A 19,956-nucleotide genomic window follows, 5' to 3' on the forward strand; every position below is an offset into this window, starting at 1 on the left:
GAGCCACTAGGGGCTATATAGTAGCCCCACTATCAAACTCCTCTAGCTAAGTGAAAGTGTTAAAGCATTATAGTCCGATTGCCTAGTTCGCTGCACTATCACCTCCTTAATGGACCAATACATTGGATCAAGTGTGAACATGCGTCTTCTGCGAGCACCCCCGCATTATATGCGTGGGGGCTGAAGCCGACGACTGCCATCTTTCAGGTTATATACATATATACATAAACGGCCGCACAGGAGGCATCATAGTACTTTCGGGCAAAAGTATAAATAAAGCCTTGATAAACTCAATAAAACATTGTTTTTACAATAGGAATACATGTCACTAGAACATAATATTCTTCGAGCACTGAGCCTCTATCGAACGAGCGCCTTCAAGGACTTCCTCAAAGTAGAGCTCAGCAGCCACTCGGCCTACGGCCGAACCCTGTGTCGCAACAGTGGTGGCCTCCATCTCCGCCCAGTATGTCTTGACATGGGCAAAGGCCATCCGCGCACCCTCTATGCACGCCGATCTCTTTACAGCATCGATGCGTGGCACAGCACCAAGGAACTGCTGCACCAAACTAAAATAATCGTTCGGCTTTGGCCTTTCCGGCCACAGATGATCCACAACAGATCTCATGGCGAGTCCGGACAGTCTATTCAGCTCGGCCCATTCGGCCAACCGATCAGTCAATGGAAGCGGACGCTCTGAAATGTTAAATTGTGACCAGAATAGCTTTTCCACTTTGCGATCTTTTTGATCTCGGAAGTATTCGGCCGCATCGGCAGCACTTGCCGCTAAGTCCAGATATGCGTCCACAGAACTCCACAGCCGGTCCAAAGGGGCGTACCTAGGATCTCCGAACTTCATCCGCAGCATAAAGGGCTTCCCAGCCGCGATATCCCCGGCTTGACGCAGCTCCTCCTTCATCGCTCTCATTGCAGAGCGGGTGTCTTTGGTCGCCATCGTGGCCTTCTCCAGGTTTGTCCTCTTCGCTCGATCTTCGTCTTCAAGAAGCTCGTAACGGTCAGCGGCATTCTTCAATTCCACAGCCATCCTGGCTATTTCCTCCTTGCTTTGACAGTGAGCAGCCTGTTCGGCTTCAGCTCCTCGATTGCCTTTAGGGCAGCCGCATCGCTTTTCCTGGCTTGTTCTTTGGCTCGGGAAAGTTACGCCCGAAGGTTCTCCATGGCCGCAGCTTCATCTGCATTCACACATATTATAGATACTGACATCATGCTCCTCTTCCCATGTGTCACCGGAGGAATCACATACCCTGTGCCTCGTCAAGCCGCTTGTTGACAAGTACGATGTCGGCGTCTGCCATGCCAAGCTGCCGCTTTAGCTTGGCAAACTCGTCAGTCCGGCTGGCCACCGGACCCTCCGCCACCTGCATATTAAGGCAGCACGATTATTCCTAAGACTATGATCCTCTGTGCACTGTCGTCTTCGACAGCACCCAGAGTCTCAGGGGCTACTATCTACACAGTGCACATCTAAAAATGTGCGGTATTGTCAAAAATGTACATCATTTCACGTACCTCAAAACCTGTCAGTAGACTCATAAAGGCTTCATGCAACCCGCTTTCGGCGGACGAAATCCTTTCAATTACCGTACCCATCAACGTGCGGTGCTCTTCTGAGATAGCTGCTTGCTCTAGCAGATCCCTCAGTACGTCCGACCGTACACCAGACGATGTCGGACTCTTTAGATTGCCTTCTTCAAGAGTCGGATACTGAGGACTTCGGGTGGCCATAGGATTACCTTCTGGCCTTGCCGGATCAGGAGAAACCCTCCACGACGACACATCGGGGTCGCCCACCTCATGAGGCGGTATGGCAGGGGGAGGCGTTTCGCTCTCCATTATCTCTGGAAGAAGATCCCCTGAAGACGAGCTCTGCTGAGAAGGGCTAAGATCCGAACTGCAAGATAAATGCTTCGGTTATTTTCCTCAGAAGTAAAGCAAGATATTTTCATTATTAAGTACCCTTTTACTTACGGCTCGGTGGAGGGCTGATCCCCTTGAGGGCATAGTGCGACCGGGGTATCCCCCAGGGCAGGACCCTCCAACGAAGATTTCTTCCCCCGTTTGGAGACCATGGTCTTCGGGTCCTCAGAGGCGGTCCTCTTCCTTCCCTGGGGAGAGGAAGTTTCGGTTCCTCCTCCCCGGTTAACCTCCTTCGCGGAGGCGCTAGCCTCCTTGTCCCCCCCTTTATCTTCTCCTGAGGGCGCTTGATAAGGCGCGATCTCCAGCATCCTGGTTAGCACGGGATTTGGTGATGTCTCAGGGAGGGAGCCGGACAATTGATCAACTTTGCCTTCGCTATCCAATCCTGGTCAAAGAGCGGCTTTTTTAGGGCGACGTTGTGATAAATAAATGGACAGTGTATTCGGATGCGGGGCTACTTACTTGGGTATCCAGGCGATTGCAGCTCAGACCTGCATCCTCAGTGATGTCCGGACACATTATTTGTGGTCCGAAGAACAATTTGTACATCTCCTCGGGCGTCATGCCAAGGAAGTGTTGAATAGCTCGCGGTCCTTCCGGGTTGAATTCCCACATGCGAAGGGGCCGGTGTTTGCAAGGCTGGACTCGACGAACTAGCATAACTTGCACTACCATAACCAGACTGAAATCTCTCTCAAAGAGATCTCGGATACGGCTTTGCAGTATTGACACGTCCTTGGCTGGACCCCAACTCAGCCCCCTGTTGATCCACGACATCAGTTGTGGTGGGGGGCCTAAGCGAAAGGTGGGGACAGCTACCCACTTGGCACTTCGAGGAGCTGTGATGTAGAACCACTCCCGCTGCCACAATCTGGACACCTCTAGGAAGCTACCCTCAGGCCAGGGAGCGTCAGCGATTTTTCTTATTAAAGCGCCTCCGCACGCTGCGTGCTGCCCCTCGATCATCTTCGGCTTCACATCGAAGGTCTTGAGCCACAGGCCGAAGTGAGGGGTAATGCGGAGGAAGGCCTCACATACGACAATAAATGACGAAATGTGAAGAAGGGAATCCGGGGCCAGATCCTGAAAATCTAGCCCATAATAGAACATAAGACCCCTAACAAAGAGATCCAGAGCGAGGCCTAGTCCTCGGAGGAAGTGGGAGACGAACACGACGCTCTCGTTGGGTTCGGGAGTAGGGAGAACCTGCCCTCGGGCAGGCAGCCGATGCGAAATTTCGGCGGTCAGATATTTGGCCTCTCTCAACTTCTTGATGTCCTCCTCCGTGACGGAGGAAGGAATCCACCGACCTGGAAGGTTGGATCCGGACATAGTTGAAGGTCCGAAGCACCTGACCTTAGTTTTGGGTGTTAGAAGTCGAGGCGGGTGAAGGATTTGATTGAGCACGAGAGGGAAAAAAGAAAAGGCATTGTCCCCTTTATAAAGAGGGTGAATATCAAGCGCCCTCCTCGTGGCCGTTTGGGACTTGCCTAAGATCTAGGGGTCTTACCAATAGGCACGGTTGGGTTACCCACGTCCATATTGATGAGAATCCCGTGATAAGAGGGACACGATCTCTGCTTTTACAAGACGTGCCAAGGAAACCCCCTCGCGAAACACGCTGAGATGGGTTATGAAAAACAATTCGAATAAAGACCTGGTTGTGGTGTGATGTCACACTACGGGGTACATCAGCAGACTAGATTTGTGGAAATATTATTCTCTCGGTGGTGGTATGTGGAACTCATTTTGCAGAGCCGGAGACGATCCTCGTGTTCAAGATCTTCTATGAAGTATTCGGAGGAGGAACCTGTTGGGGAACGTTGCAGAAAACAAAAAAAATTCTACGGTTTCACCAAGATCCATCTAGGAGTTCATCTAGCAACGAGTGATTAGATGCATCTACGTACCTTGTAGATCGCGAGCGGAAGCGTTCAAAGAACGTGGATGAGGGAGTCGTACTCGACGTGATTCGAATCACCGAAGATCCTAGCACCGAACGGACGGCACCTCCGCGTTCAACACACGTACGGAACAGCCACGTCTCCTTCTTCTTGATCCAGCAAGGGGGAAGGAGAGGTTGAGGGATATGGCACCAGCAGTAGCACGACGGCTTGGTGATGATGGAGCTGCAGTACTCCGTCAGGGCTTTGCCAAGCGCTATGGAGGAGGAGGAGGTGTTGGAGAGGGAGAAGGAGGCAACCAAAGGCGTGTTCTGAAAGCCCTCCTTCCCCCCACTATATATAGGAGGGCCAAGGGGGGCGCCGGCCCTAGGAGATCCAATCTCCTAGGGGTGCGGCCAAGGGGGAGGAATCCCTCCTCCCCAAGGCACCTAGGAGGTGCCTTCCCCTCCTAGGACTCTTCCTCCTTGAAACCCTAGGCGCATGGGCCTCTTGGGGCTGGTGCCCTTGGCCCATGTAGGCCAAGGCGCACCCCCTACAGCCCATGTGGCCCCCCGGGACACGTGGCCCCACACGGTGGGCCCCCGGGACCCTTCCGGTGGTCCCGGTACAATACCGATAACCCTGAAACTTGTCCCGATGGCCGAAATAGTACTTCCTATATATAATTCTTTACCTCCGGACCATTCCGGAACTCCTCGTGACGTCCGGGATCTCATCCGGGACTCCGAACAACATTCGGGTTACTGCATATACATATCCCTACAACCCTAGTGTCACCGAACCTTAAGTGTGTAGACCCTACGGGTTCGGGAGACATGTAGACATGACCGAGATCGCTCTCCGGTCAATAACCAACATCGGGATCTGGATACCCATGTTGGCTCCCACATGCTCCTCGATGATCTCATCGGATGAACCACGATGTCGAGGATTCAAACAACCCCGTATACAATTCCCTTTGTCAATCGGTATGTTACTTGCTCGAGATCCGATCGTCGGTATCCCAATACCTCGTTTAATCTCGTTACCAGCAAGTCACTTTACTCATACCGTAATGCATGATCCCGTGATCAAACACTTGGTCACTTTGAGCTCATTATGATGATGCATTACTGAGTGGGCCCAGTGATACCTCTCCGTCATACGGAGTGACAAATCCCTGTCTTGATCCATGTCAACCCAACAGACACTTTCGGAGATACCCGTAGTATACCTTTATAGTCACCCAGTTATGTTGTGACGTTTGGCACATCCAAAGCACTCCTACGGTATCCGGGAGTTACACGATCTCATGGTCTAAGGAAAAGATACTTGACATTGGAAAACTCTAGCAAACGAACTATACGATCTTGTGCTATGTTTAGGATTGGGTCTTGTCCATCACATCATTCTCCTAATGATGTGATCCCGTTATCAATGACATCCAATGTCCATAGTCAGGAAACCATGACTATCTGTTGATCAACGAGCTAGTCAACTAGAGGCTTACTAGGGACATGTTGGTGTCTATTATTCACACGTGTATTACGATTTCCGGATAATACAGTTATAGCATGAATAAAGACAATTATCATGAACAAAGAAATATAATAATAATACTTTTATTATTGCCTCTAGGGCATATTTCCAACAGTCTCCCACTTGCACTAGAGTCAATAATCTAGTTACATTGTGATGAATCGAACACCCATGGAATTCTGGTGTTGATCATGTTTTGCTCTAGGGAGAGGTTTAGTCAACGGATCTGCTACATTCAGGTCCGTATGTACTTTACAAATCTCTATGTCTCCATCTTGAACATTTTCACGAATGGAGTTGAAGTGACGCTTGATGTGCCTTGTCTTCTTGTGAAACCTGGGCTCCTTTGTGAGAGCAATAGCTCCAGTGTTGTCACAGAAGAGCTTGATCGGCCCCGACGCATTGGGTATGACTCCTAGGTCGGTGATGAACTCCTTCACCCAAATTGCTTCATGTGTTGCCTCCGAGGCTGCCATGTACTCCACCTCACATGTAGATCCCGCCACGACGCTCTGCTTGCAACTGCACCAGCTTACTGCCCCACCATTCCAAATATACACGTATCCGGTTTGTGACTTTGAATCATCCAGATCTGTGTCGAAGCTAGCATCGACGTAACCCTTTACGACGAGCTCTTCGTCACCTCCATAAACGAGAAACATTTCCTTAGTCCTTTTCAGGTACTTCAGGATATTCTTGACCGTTGTCCAGTGTTCCTTGCCGGGATTACTTTGGTACCTTCCTACCAAACTTACGGCAAGGTTTACATCAGGTCTGGTACACAGCATGGCATACATAATAGAACCTATGGCTGAGGCATAGGGGATGACACTCATTTCTTCTATATCTTCTGCCGTGGTCGGACATTGAGCTGAGCTCAATTTCACACCTTGTAACACAGGCAAGAACCCCTTCTTAGAATGATCCATATTGAATTTCTTCAATATCTTATCAAGGTATGTGCTTTGTGAGAGACCTATGAGGCGTCTTGATCTATCTCTGTAGATCTTGATGCCTAATATATAAGCAGCTTCTCCAAGGTTCTTCATTGAAAAACTTTTATTCAAGTAGGCCTTAATGCTGTCCAAGAGTTCTATATCATTTCCCATCAAAAGTATGTCATCTACATATAATATGAGAAATTCTACAGAGCTCCCACTCACTTTCTTGTAAACGCAGGCTTCTCCATAAGTCTGCATAAACCCAAACGCTTTGATCATCTCATCAAAGCGAATGTTCCAACTCCGAGATGCTTGCACCAGCCCATAAATCGAGCGTTGGAACTTGCACACCTTGTCAGCATTCTTAGGATTGACAAAACCTTCCGGTTGCATCATATACAATTCTTCCTTAAGGAAACCATTAAGGAATGCCATTTTGACGTCCATCTGCCATATCTCATAATCATAAAATGCGGCAATTGCTAACATGATTTGGACGGACTTCAGCTTCGCTACCGGTGAGAAAGTCTCGTCGTAGTCAACCCCTTGAACTTGTCGATAACCCTTAATGACAAGCCGAGCTTTATAGATGGTCACATTATAATCCGCGTCTGTCTTCTTCTTAAAGATCCATTTATTTTCTATGGCTCGCCGTTCAACGGGCAAGCCAGTCAAAGTCCATACTTCGTTTTCATACATGGATCCTATCTCGGATTTCATGGCTTCTAGCCATTTGTCGGAATCCGGGCCCGCCATCGCTTCTTCATAGTTCGAAGGTTCACCGTTGTCTAACAACATGATTTCCAAGACAGGGTTGCCGTACCACTCTGGTGCGGAACGTGTCCTTGTGGACCTTCGAATTTCAGTAGGAGCTTGATCAGAAGTATCTTGATCATCATCAATAACTTCCTCTCTAGTCGGTGCAGGCGCCTCAGGAACATTTTCTTGAGTTGCGCCATTTTCCGGTTCAAGAGGTAATACTTCATCAAGTTCTACTTTCCTCCCACTTACTTCTTTCGAGAGAAACTCTTTCTCTAGAAAGGATCCATTCTTGGCAACAAAGATCTTGACTTCGGATCTGAGGTAGAAGATATACCCAATAGTTTCTTTAGGGTATCCTATGAAGACGCATTTTTCCGATTTGGGTTCGAGCTTTTCAGGTTGAAGTTTCCTGACATAAGCATCGCATCCCCAAACTTTTAGAAACGACAGCTTAGGTTTCTTCCCAAACCATAATTCAAACGGTGTCGTCTCAACGGATTTCGACGGTGCCCTATTTAAAGTGAATGCGGCAGTCTCTAAAGCATAGCCCCAAAAAGATAGTGGTAAATCGGCAAGAGACATCATAGATCGCACCATATCTAATAGAGTGCGATTACGACGTTTGGACACACCATTACGCTGAGGTGTTCCAGGCGGCGTGAGTTGTGAAACTATTCCATATTTTCTTAAGTGTGTACCAAACTCGTGACTCAAGTATTCTCCTCCACGATCTGATCATAGAAACTTGATTTTCCTGTCACGTTGATTCTCAACTTCACTCTAAAATTCCTTGAACTTTTCAAAGGTCTCAGACTTATGTTTCATTAAGTAGACATACCCATATCTACTCAAGTCATCAGTGAGGGTGAGAACATAACGATAGCCACCGCGAGCCTCAACACTCATTGGACCGCACACATCAGTATGTATGATTTCCAGTAAGTTGGTTGCTTGCTCCATTGTTCCTGAGAACGGAGTCTTGGTCATTTTACCCATGAGGCATGGTTCGCACGTGTCAAATGATTCATAATCAAGAGACTCTAAAAGTCCATCAGCATGGAGCTTCTTCATGCGTTTGACACCTATGTGACCAAGGCGGCAGTGCCACAAGTATGTGGGACTATCATTATCAATCTTACATCTTTTGGTACTTACACTATGAATATGTGTAGCATTACGCTCGAGATTCATAAAGAATAAACCATTCACCATTGGAGCATGACCATAAAACATATCTCTCATATAAATAGAACAACCATTATTCTCGGATTTAAATGAGTAGCCATCTCGAATTAAACGAGATCCTGATACAATGTTCATGCTCAAACTTGGCACTAAATAACAATTATTGAGGTTCAAAACTAATCCCGTAGGTAAATGTAGAGGTAGCGTGCCGACGGCGATCACATCGACCTTGGAACCATTCCCGACGCGCATCGTCACCTCGTCCTTCGCCATTCTCCGTTTATTCCGCAGCTCCTGCTGTGAGTTACAAATGTGAGCAACCGCACCGGTATCAAATACCCAGGAGCTACTACGAGTACTGGTAAGGTACACATCAATTACATGTATATCACATATACCTTTCGTTTTGCCGGCCTTCTTGTCCGCTAAGTATTTGGGGCAGTTCCGCTTCCAGTGACCACTTTCCTTGCAATAAAAGCACTCAGTCTCGGGCTTGGGTCCATTCTTTGGCTTCTTCCCGGCAACTTGCTTGTCGGGCGGGGCAACTCCCTTGCCGTCCTTCTTGAAGTTCTTTTTACCCTTGCCCTTCTTGAACTTAGTGGTTTTATTGACCATCAACACTTGATGTTCCTTCTTGACTTCTACCTCTGCTGATTTCAGCATAGCAAATACTTCAGGAATGGTCTTTTCCATCCCCTGCATATTGAAGTTCATCACAAAGCTCTTGTAGCTCGGTGGAAGCGACTGAAGGATTCTGTCAATGACCGCGTCATCCGGGAGATTAACTCCCAGCTGAGTCAAGCGGTTATGTAACCCAGACATAGTGAGTATGTGCTCACTGACAGAACTATTTTCCTCCATCTTACAGCTGAAGAATTTGTCGGAGACTTCATATCTCTCGACCCGGGCATGAGCTTGAAAAACCATTTTCAGCTCTTCGAACATCTCATATGCTCCATGTCTCTCAAAACGCTTTTGGAGCCCCGGCTCTAAGCTGTAAAGCATGCCGCACTGAACGAGGGAGTAGTCATCGGTACGTTTCTGCCAAGCGTTCATAACGTCTTGTTCTGCAGGGAGAACAGGTGCATCACCTAGTGGTGCTTGTAGGACATAATCTTTCTTGGCAGCTATGAGGATGATCCTCAGGTTCTGGACCCAGTCCGTGTAGTTGCTGCCATCGTCTTTCAGCTTGGTTTTCTCTAGGAACGCGTTGAAGTTGAGGACTACGTTGGCCATTTGATCTACAAGACATATTGTAAATATTTTAGACTAAGTTCATGATAATTAAGTTCATCTAATCAAATTATAATGAACTCCCACTTAGATAGACATCCCTCTTCTAGTCATCTAAGTATAACATGATCCGAGTTGGCTAGGCCGTGTCCGATCATCACGTGAGACGGACTAGTCAACGTCGGTGAACATCTTCATGTTGATCGTATCTCCTATACGACACATGCTCGACCTTTCGGTCTTCTGTGTTCCGAGGCCATGTCTATGCACATGCTAGGCTTGTCAAGTCAACCTAAGTGTATTGCGTGTGTAAATCTGTCTTACACCCGTTGTATGTGAACGTAAGGATCTATCACACCCGATCATCACGTGGTGCTTCGAAACGACGAACTTTAGCAACGGTGCACAGTTAGGGAGAACACTTTCTTGAAATTATTATGAGGGATCATCTTATTTACTACCATCGTTCTAAGCAAACAAGATGCAAAACATAATAAACATCACATGCAATCAAATAATAATAGTGACATGATATGGCCAATATCACATAGCTCCTTTGATCTCCATCTTGGGGCTCCATGATCATCTTGTCACCGTCATACTCATCGACATGTAAGTTGTGATTCCTATTACAATAGCATGAACATCTCATACATCACATATAGATCATTCATCATTCATCACAACTTTGGCCATATCATATCACAAAGCACTTGCTGCAAAAACAAGTTAGACGTCCTCTAATTGTTGTTGTAAGTTTTACGTGGCTGAAGTAGGGTTCTAGCAAGAACGTTTTCTTACCTACGTGAAAGCCACAACGTGATTTATCAACTTCTATTTACCCTTCACAAGGACCCTTTTCATCGAATCCGCTCCAACTAAAGTAGGAGAGACAGACACCCGCCAGCCACCTTATGCAACTTGTGCATGTTAGTCGGTGGAACCTGTCTCACGTAAGCGTACGTGTAAGGTTGGTCCGGGCCGCTTCATCCCACAATACCGTTGAAGCAAGATAAGACTAGTAGCAGCAAGAAAGTTGACAACATCTACGCCCACAACAAATTGTGTTCTACTCGCGCAAGAAGAACTACGCATAGACCTAGCTCATGATGCCACTGTTGGGGAACGTTGCAGAAAACAAAAAAAATTCTATGGTTTCACCAAGATCCATCTAGGAGTTCATCTAGCAATGAGTGATTAGATGCATCTGCGTACCTTGTAGATCGTGAGCAGAAGCGTTCAAAGGACGTGGATGAGGGAGTCGTACTCGACGTGATTCGAATCACCGAAGATCCTAGCACCGAACGGATGGCACCTCCGTGTTCAACACACATACGGAACAGCCACGTCTCCTTCTTCTTGATCCAGCAAGGGGGAAGGAGAGGTTGAGGGAGATGGCACCAGCAGCAGCACGACGGCGTGGTGATGATGGAGCTGCAATACTCCGTCAGGGCTTCGCCAAGCGCTATGGAGGAGGAGGAGGTGTTGGAGAGGGAGAAGGAGGCAACCAAAGGCGTGTTCTGAAAGCCCTCCTTCCCCCACTATATATAGGAGGGCCAAGGGGGGGCGCCGGCCCTAGGAGATCCAATCTCCTAGGGGGTGCGGCCAAGGGGGAGGAATCCCTCCTCCCCAAGGCACCTAGGAGGTGCCTTCCCCTCCTAGGACTCTTCCTCCTTGAAACCCTAGGTGCATGGGCCTCTTGGGGCTGGTGCCCTTGGCCCATGTAGGCCAAGGCGCACCCCCTACAGCCCATGTGGCCCCTCGGGACAGGTGGCCCCACACGGTGGGCCCCCGGGACCCTTCCGGTGGTCCTGGTACAATACCGATAACCCCGAAACTTGTCCCGATGGCCGAAATAGTACTTCCTATATATAATTATTTACCTCCGGACCATTCCGGAACTCCTCGTGATGTCCGGGATCTCATCCGGGACTCCGAACAACATTCGGGTTACTGCATATACATATCCCTACAACCCTAGCGTCACCGAACCTTAAGTGTGTAGACCCTACGGGTTCGGGAGACATGTAGACATGACCGAGATCGCTCTCCGGTCAATAACCAACAGCGGGATCTGGATACCCATGTTGGCTCCCACATGCTCCTCGATGATCTCATCGGATGAACCACGATGTCGAGGATTCAAACAACCCCGTATACAATTCCCTTTGTCAATCGGTATGTTACTTGCTCGAGATCCGATCGTCGGTATCCCAATACCTCGTTTAATCTCGTTACCAGCAAGTCACTTTACTCGTACCGTAATGCATGATCCCGTGATCAAACACTTGGTCACTTTGAGCTCATTATGATGATGCATTACTGAGTGGGCCCAGTGATACCTCTCCGTCATACGGAGTGACAAATCCCCGTCTTGATCCATGTCAACCCAACAGACACTTTCGGAGATACCCGTAGTATACCTTTATAGTCACCCAGTTACGTTGTGACGTTTGGCACACCCAAAGCACTCCTACGGTATCCGGGAGTTACACGATCTCATGGTCTAAGGAAAAGATACTTGACATTGGAAAACTCTAGCAAACGAACTATACGATCTTGTGCTATGTTTAGGATTGGGTCTTGTCCATCACATCATTCTCCTAATGATGTGATCCCGTTATCAATGACATCCAATGTCCATAGTCAGGAAACCATGACTATCTGTTGATCAACGAGCTAGTCAACTAGAGGCTTACTAGGGACATGTTGGTGTCTATTATTCACACGTGTATTACGATTTCCAGATAATACAGTTATAGCATGAATAAAGACAATTATCATGAACAAAGAAATATAATAATAATACTTTTATTATTGCCTCTAGGGCATATTTCCAACAGAACCCGCCTTGCAATGCCGAAGACAATCTGCGCGCCGGACTCATCGTCATTGAAGCCTGGTTCAGGGGCTACTGAGGGAGTCCTGGATTGGGGGGTATCCGGACAGCCGGACTATATCCTTTGGCTGGACTGTTGGACTATGAAGATACAAGATTGAAGAATTCGTCCCATGTCCGGATGGGACTCTCCTTGGCGTGGAAGGCAAGCTTGGCAGTACGGATATGTAGATATCCTTCCTTGTAACCGACTCTGTGTAACCCTAGCCCCCTCCGGTGTCTATATAAACCGGAGGGTTTAGTCCGTAGGACAAAGAACAACAATCATACCATAGGCTAGCTTCTAGGGTTTAGCCTCTTTGATCTCGTGGTAGATCAACTCTTGTAATACTCATATCATCAAGATCAATCAAGCAGGAGTAGGGTTTTACCTCCATCAAGAGGGCCCGAACCTGGGTAAAAACATCGTGTCCCACGCCTCCTGTTACCATCCGCCTAGACACACAGTTCGGGACCCCCTACCCGAGATCCGCCGGTTTTGACATCGACACTCCACCTACCAAAACCAGCTGCAAGCCAGGGACAATCAACAGGTTTCTCCGCCCGTAGCATCTATCACCAAAAGAAGTTCAGACTATAGTCTTGTAGTTCAAAATTTTGTAATAACAAACACTACTAGGTTGCTTTTGTTTGTACGTCTTCATTCTGTACAACCCATGGAACTAAAAATGCATTGTCATTCTTTGGTCTATACAACCAATGCAACCAAAAATGCATTGGGCTTTTCTTTGTACATCTTCGGGTTCTACAACCAATGCAACAAAACATCCATTAGCCAGTCTTCCATTCTAGTAGGGCACCAATAGTTAAACGAGGAGCTAAACAATGTTGGAGTCTAAAACTACATACAATCATGAAGCAGAGAGAGGCGACTTGGAAGCTGTGCTCCTGTGAGCTCGTATTTTTGTAGACAAAAAGTAATATTTGTATTTTGAAGTGGGAAAATCCTAGAAAGGGATGTTTTGCGGGTTATAACTTACTATTTTTGGGTCTTGGGCTGCAGGAAGGTCGTCAAAAATCAATGTGTTTCCCATTCATGCATGTTTCTTGGGTTATAGGTCACGCTTTTCGTGTCCTAGGGAGATCACTTCCCCGGTCAAGAACATTAGGTGATGATTTTTAGCAAAACTCATTGTTTTAGCCTAACTAGTATCGAGGATTCGTGGACGAGATTATCATGGAACAAAGTGACAACCTTCCTTTTCTTCATGCCTAATATAAACTTAGCAGTCAGCTAAAAGTAACTAGCGATATCACAAAATGTTTTTTTGTCAAAAGTAGATACCACTTCAGGATTCAACTCAGTTAGTTCAATCACAGACATGTTAAGAGCAGGATTTACAACTAACTGCATAGGAAACATCTCCTTTTATCGCCCACTATCTGTCTGTGCACTTTGGTTTTCCCGTAGCAACACACAAAGCACTTTGTTAGTACCAATAATGTGCTCCAACTCTACACATTAATCATCTTGAATTCTTCTACTGATGTCGAACAATGTTATATCTTGAATTCTTCTAACGAGTTCGGATTAGACTACATGGGCAATTTATCTGGTCCCTGAGATGCAAGGGTCGATGAACAATCGCTTTGTCTTATGACGAGGGATTGTGTTTGCCTAAGAAACCAATACATATAACTTCGACACCATATTAAGAAATGGTAAAACCTAAATAAATTAGATCATGAGCTAAACCATTTACTTTTGTATGCATTTAAACTTTTGATACATATAAGCTTGTTAAGATGTTCGCATAAACACCATGGTGATTTGAAGCAAGACAAAGTAAACTTGAACCGCTTGATCCATTGACTTAATAAGAACCTCCTTTCCCATGGCAGAGATTGTTTTTAATACATCCACTCACTTTGGCCCATAGTTTGTCTTTGAGATACTTAAAAGCACTAGACATAGAATTGCCAATATTAGAAGGCAAGCCCAAATATTTCTCATTTAGTGTTTCTACTTGGACACTGAGACCACCTTTGACCTCATTTTTGACATTCTCTGTACAATCCTTGCTGAGAAACACTGAAGGCTTCCTATTTATTTATTCTTTGACCTAAAACTTGATCGTGTCATGTTTACTTATTCTCCAGCCGATGAATATCCAAGCTTTGTTGCATCTTGCCTTGGTCTTGCACTGCTTGCGGCACAATACGCCTTTGGAACTGTCGTTCTGAATTTAGAGTGCCGAAGGTGGTATGACGATGTTGAGATACCGTACCCGTTCGGTAGTGATTCGGGTTGATCATTCAGAATAGACTTTGACAATAGCTGCAAGGACAAGATTGCATTAGGGAGCCTTTCAAGTACACCTCAGAGGTGCTCAGCATCTTCTTGATGAACAACATGGTCCTAGTGTTGAATAATATCATATGGGGTAGTTCTACAACAACCCACCACAAGCATGGAGGAATTTAGCAAATTCCATCAGTACTAGGAAAAAGCCTAGTAGCAACGCGGGGTAAAAGACTACTAGTAGCGCGGGTGCCCACGCTACTATTAGGGCGCTACAGCTAACTGGTAGTAGTAGCGCGGGTGCCACCCTGCGCTACTACTACGTCTGTTAGTATAGTAGCGCGAGTGTCACCGGCACTACTACTAGTTATCTGTAGCCCGGGTCTGACCCCGCGCTACTACTAACTAATTAGGAATTAAAAAAATTACATCCATGGTTGCTGCTGTTGGGCGTCATCGTCCTCTCCGTCCATGGCTGATGTTGGTCCTGGAGGGGATGACGTCGTCCATGGTGATGGTACTTCCTCACCCAAATCGTCCCCACACCTCTCCTATGCTACTGCTACAAAATAAGAGAAAACGATTAGAAGAGGAAGAGAGATATTGAGAGGAGTCGGAGGAGCAACTGACCGGTGGCCGCCGGAGTTGGAGCTGATGCCCAAAACCCTAGATGATGCCCGGTGACCCGTTGCTTCTTTTCCTGGGACCTCATGTCCTCACAAGGCCATGTCTCGGCGAGGAAGTGCAAGTGGTTGCGTGGCAGATCTGTCCATCGCGATTGGTGGCGCTCTGCTGGATCTCCCTCTCCTTCTAGCACCGGAGAAGGAGGAGGAAGGAGGCGAAGGTGAGGCGTAAGTCAGTGGCCCAAACTTTTTATATAGATGAGCTTCTTAAGATGCTCGCATAATCCCCGTGGTAATTTGAAGCAAGACATAGAGTAAACTAGAACTGCTTGAGCCACTAACTTAATGAGAACCTCCTTTCCCGTAGGAGATATCATTTTTTCAATCCATCCATTCACTTTGGCCCATAGTATGTCTTTGAGATACTAAAAAGCAGTAGATTAGAATTACCAATATCATAAGGCAAGCCCAAATATTTCTCATTTAGTGTTTCTGTTGGACACTGAGAACACCTTTGACATCATATCTAACATTCTCTACACAACCCTTGCTGAGAAACACTGAAGACTTTCTATTATTTATTCTTTGACCTGAAACTTGGCAATAGGTTTGACACATCTGTCGCCCCTGAACAATTTGCCTTGAAAAACAACAGGCTGTCATCTGCAAATAACAAGTGGTTAACTGATGCCACCAAAGGAGCTACTTGGATTCCAGTAAACTGGGATGACTAGTCTCTAGATTTGAGGAGGCCCAAAAGGCCATATACTGCTAACAGGAAAATCAAGGTGAATTGGATCTTGCCGTCGTATACCACGGGTAGGTTTGAGCTCATCAAGTTTCTTGCTCTCGTAGGCCATATACTGCCGTATACCACGGAAAGGCCATAAAATTGAATAAGATACAGAAGCTACCATGCTCATTTCTATGGAGGCCCATTTAACAGAGAATCCAAACTTGAGCTTTATCACCTCCAAATACGCCCATTCAACTAGATTATAAGCCTTCATCATATCCAATTTTAGAGTACAATGGCGATGTTACAATGACTTATTCCTTGTCATGAAATGTAAGCACTCGTAGGCCACGATTATATTGTCAGTGATAAGGCGACCCGGAACAGAAGCCGACTATTCACTCAATGTTATCTCCGGAAGGGCCCCTTTTAGCCGGTTAGCCAGAACTTTGGGTGTTATTTGTAAAGTAAGTTGCATAGGCTAATACGAGAGAACTGGCTTAGGAAAGTACCATTTTGTACCTCATCACTATCCTCGCCTTCCACAATACAAAGGACAACCCTTGTTACCTCCTGGCCGCAAATATCCCAATGTTTCTCAAAGAAATGTTCAGAGAATCCGTTCGGGCCCAAGGCCTTCATGCGGAACATTTGAAACAATACAATTTAAACCTTGTTGTAGAATACTTAGCGTCAAGGAAGGCATTCATCGCATCACTGACCTTTACTGGAACCAAGTCAGGAAAGTCATGCATATTAGAAACAGTCTCATAAGTGAAAAGCTCCGAGTAAAACTATGTTGTGATCTCTTCCAATTCCTTAAGAACACTGATAACATCACATTAGGTTGCTATAATGATTTGGTCAAATTATTTCGCCTTCTCATCGAAGCCCTTAAGTGAAAGAAGCATGTGGTCTTGTCCCCACTAATCAGCCACTTAGTCTGAGATCTAGTCGGCAAGATGAGTGATGGGGAAGTGGTTCGGAACAATTTCCTCTTATTCACTTCTAAAACAATTTTTCGTTTTTTGTCGTTCCTAAGCCAGGGATTTGATAAATAGTCATAAATTTTAAAAATGTTCACCAATATTAGAAACATCATGATTTAAAAAAACGTGATTTTTAAACAAAGTCATAAATATGAAAATTTCCAATTTTTTAAATTATTCTCAAAATTTTAAAATAAAATCATGAATTTTAAAAGAATTTTCAAAATTTTGATAAATATCTGCGAATTTTACAAATTTGATGAATTTTAAAAACAAACCATAACAAAAAATAGCTAGCAAGTTCGATCCTAAAAAATGCCTTTCCTTCTACTATGCGTAGCGTGCATGGACAGCCCGACCTAGACGCCCCAGACCGAAAACCCTACATTTGGGCCGGGCCCGGGCTCCATTTTTTGGCCCAAAGCCCAGCCCAAAAAGGCAAAATGGTAAGAAATGTATACTTTATTCAAAATATCTCAAATAATTATTTCAATTGAAAAATGTCGTTGTTCATGTGTTTCTGGACGGGCCAGGCCAGGCTCATGCTTGGGATTTTTGCTTCGGCTTTGACAAGCCTGGCCCGGGGTATGATCAGGTTTAGCATGGCCCAGTCACACACCCTTGTACAACATTTTGTTGTAGAGAGCGGCAAATATAATTTTCCCAATCTAATATTGCTCGCTATAAGTCTATATCTATACTTTTTTCTATACCCCTACTAATAAAGCAAGGTGTGTTTCGCCAATTTTTTCATCCATTCACTGTCGAAAACAATTATGTTTTCTATCCGACGTGGTCCTAAATTCTTACGCGTTCATCTGCTAAAAGAAAGGCTTTTCCGGAATTTCTTACGTGGGCTGCGCGCTATGGCCAGTAAAGTCAGTCCACTTATTTTTCTGCCCATGCAGCTGCGAAAATTCTATTTTCCGCACAAGGCAAGAAATAGTCGGCACTTCGCACTGGAAAACAAATAATAGGCTAGCCCATTTTTCTTTGTTTCTGAGTTTTATTTCTATTTTTATTCTCCATCCCCTATTTCTTTTTTCACTTCCAAGTTTATTTTTCTTATAAATTTATTTTATAAATTCAAAATTCTCAAAAAACATAGAGAATTTTAAAAAAATAAATTATGGAAAATGTTCCTAACTCCAATTTTTTTGCTATTTTAAACAAATTCAGAACTTGAATTTTCCCCCCTTTTTCCGAAAATTTATTATTTTTTAAAATTGTTAGAGATTTATAAAAAGAAAATGGAAATTTAAAAAGTCCTCCAAGTTTGAAAAAAATCATGTTTTAGTGAAATTTTCACAACTCAAAATATTGTTAAAAAATACACATTTTAAAAAATTAAGGATTTTCAATACATGTTCCTGTTCTAAAAAAATGTTGACAAATTCAAATAATGTTCATGTTTTTGTTTTAAAAGTTCGTGTTTTCAAAAATGTTTGTAAATTTTAAAATATGTGCCTATTTCATATTTTGTTCATGTTTTTCTGAAAGTGTACCTAATTTTCAAAAAACTATTCAGGATTTAGAAAATGATTCATGTTGCCTACAATATTCAGAAACTTCATACCTTAAAATCTCCTTGATTAAAGGAAAAATACATTGAATAATTCATGGGCCTTCTCTGGTGTACGATTACGTAGCAAAACTCTTAAATGCCCTCAATCAATGAATGGAAAAATAGCAAATTGATTACTTCACACCCGGCGAAACAAAGAAGCTAAATGTTCCCTTTTTACGTGGACATAGGGTTTTGCTTGCACAAATAATTCTCACTAACTTCAAATTCATACTAATTTTTCTCCCATTGCAAAGCACGGGCATATGTGCTAGTTACTAATAAAGCAAGGTGCGTTTCTCCATTATTTTTCATCCGTTCACCTTCAAATAAATTTGTTTTATCCACGGTGGTACTAAATTTTTTTGAGTCCATCTGCTAGAAAAAGGAAAACAGTTTTGTCAAAAATTTCGTACATGGGCCGCACGTGTGGTGGCCCAGCGAAGCCGGCCCATTTATTTCCGGCCGAAGCAGCTGAGAATCCTTATTTAACGCTTGGGGCGGTAAATAGACAAAGTTTAGCATAGGGCGCCCAATATTTGGTCGGCCCATATTTGTTTTTCCTCTAGTTTGTTTCTTTTTTTATTTTCCTTTCTATTTTTCTTCTCTCTTTACTTTTTCTTTTTTCCCTTTCAAGTTTACTTTTATTTTCTCCTTTTTTCATAAATTAAATTTTTCAATATTTCAGAATTTTAGTTTTGGATTAAATTTTCATAAAATCTTCATAATTAATTTTTGCCCATTTTGAATTTTTTTTAAACTATAATTTTTTCTTCTTCTTCTGTCAAAATTTATTCAAAACTATAGAATAAAGTTCGCATATTAAATTTTTTATGCTTTCCAAAATTGTTCGATATTTTCAAAATATATTGCATTAAAAAATTAAATATTTAGATTTTATTGAAATGTTCAAAAATTCAAAGTAATGTTTGTGTTTAAAAATATGTTTTTCAAAATTCTTTTCATTGTCCAAAACACGTTTTCATTTTCAAAAAAAAAATCACGTATTCAAAATATGTTTGCTTTCTTATAATAGGTTCATGTTTTCAAAAAACGTAAATTTCGAAAAATTGTCGCATCTTAAAGAATATTTGAAATATCGTAATTATTACTTTATTTTTTGAAAAAAAAAGCAAGAAAAAACAGAAAAAAAATATTTTGTATGTTACGCTACAGTATATTCTTAAACTTTCGCTCTGGCCATTTGTTAGCATGAGCTGTTTGTTCGAGTGGCTAGCAGCACGTGGTCGAGTTTTTGAGGTCATGAGTTTGATCCTTCAACTCAGTGGTTGTTTTGGATTTTTATTTACGCCTTACAAATACAAGTCATTTTGGTACCTGCCAGCGGCCTGGCCAGACTCGAACTGTCGTGCATCCGACGTGCTATTTGACGATAAAAGAGAATATGTTACTTGACTATAA

Source organism: Triticum dicoccoides, chromosome 1A, assembly GCF_002162155.2.
Source record: "Triticum dicoccoides isolate Atlit2015 ecotype Zavitan chromosome 1A, WEW_v2.0, whole genome shotgun sequence".
Lineage (NCBI taxonomy): Eukaryota > Viridiplantae > Streptophyta > Magnoliopsida > Poales > Poaceae > Triticum > Triticum dicoccoides.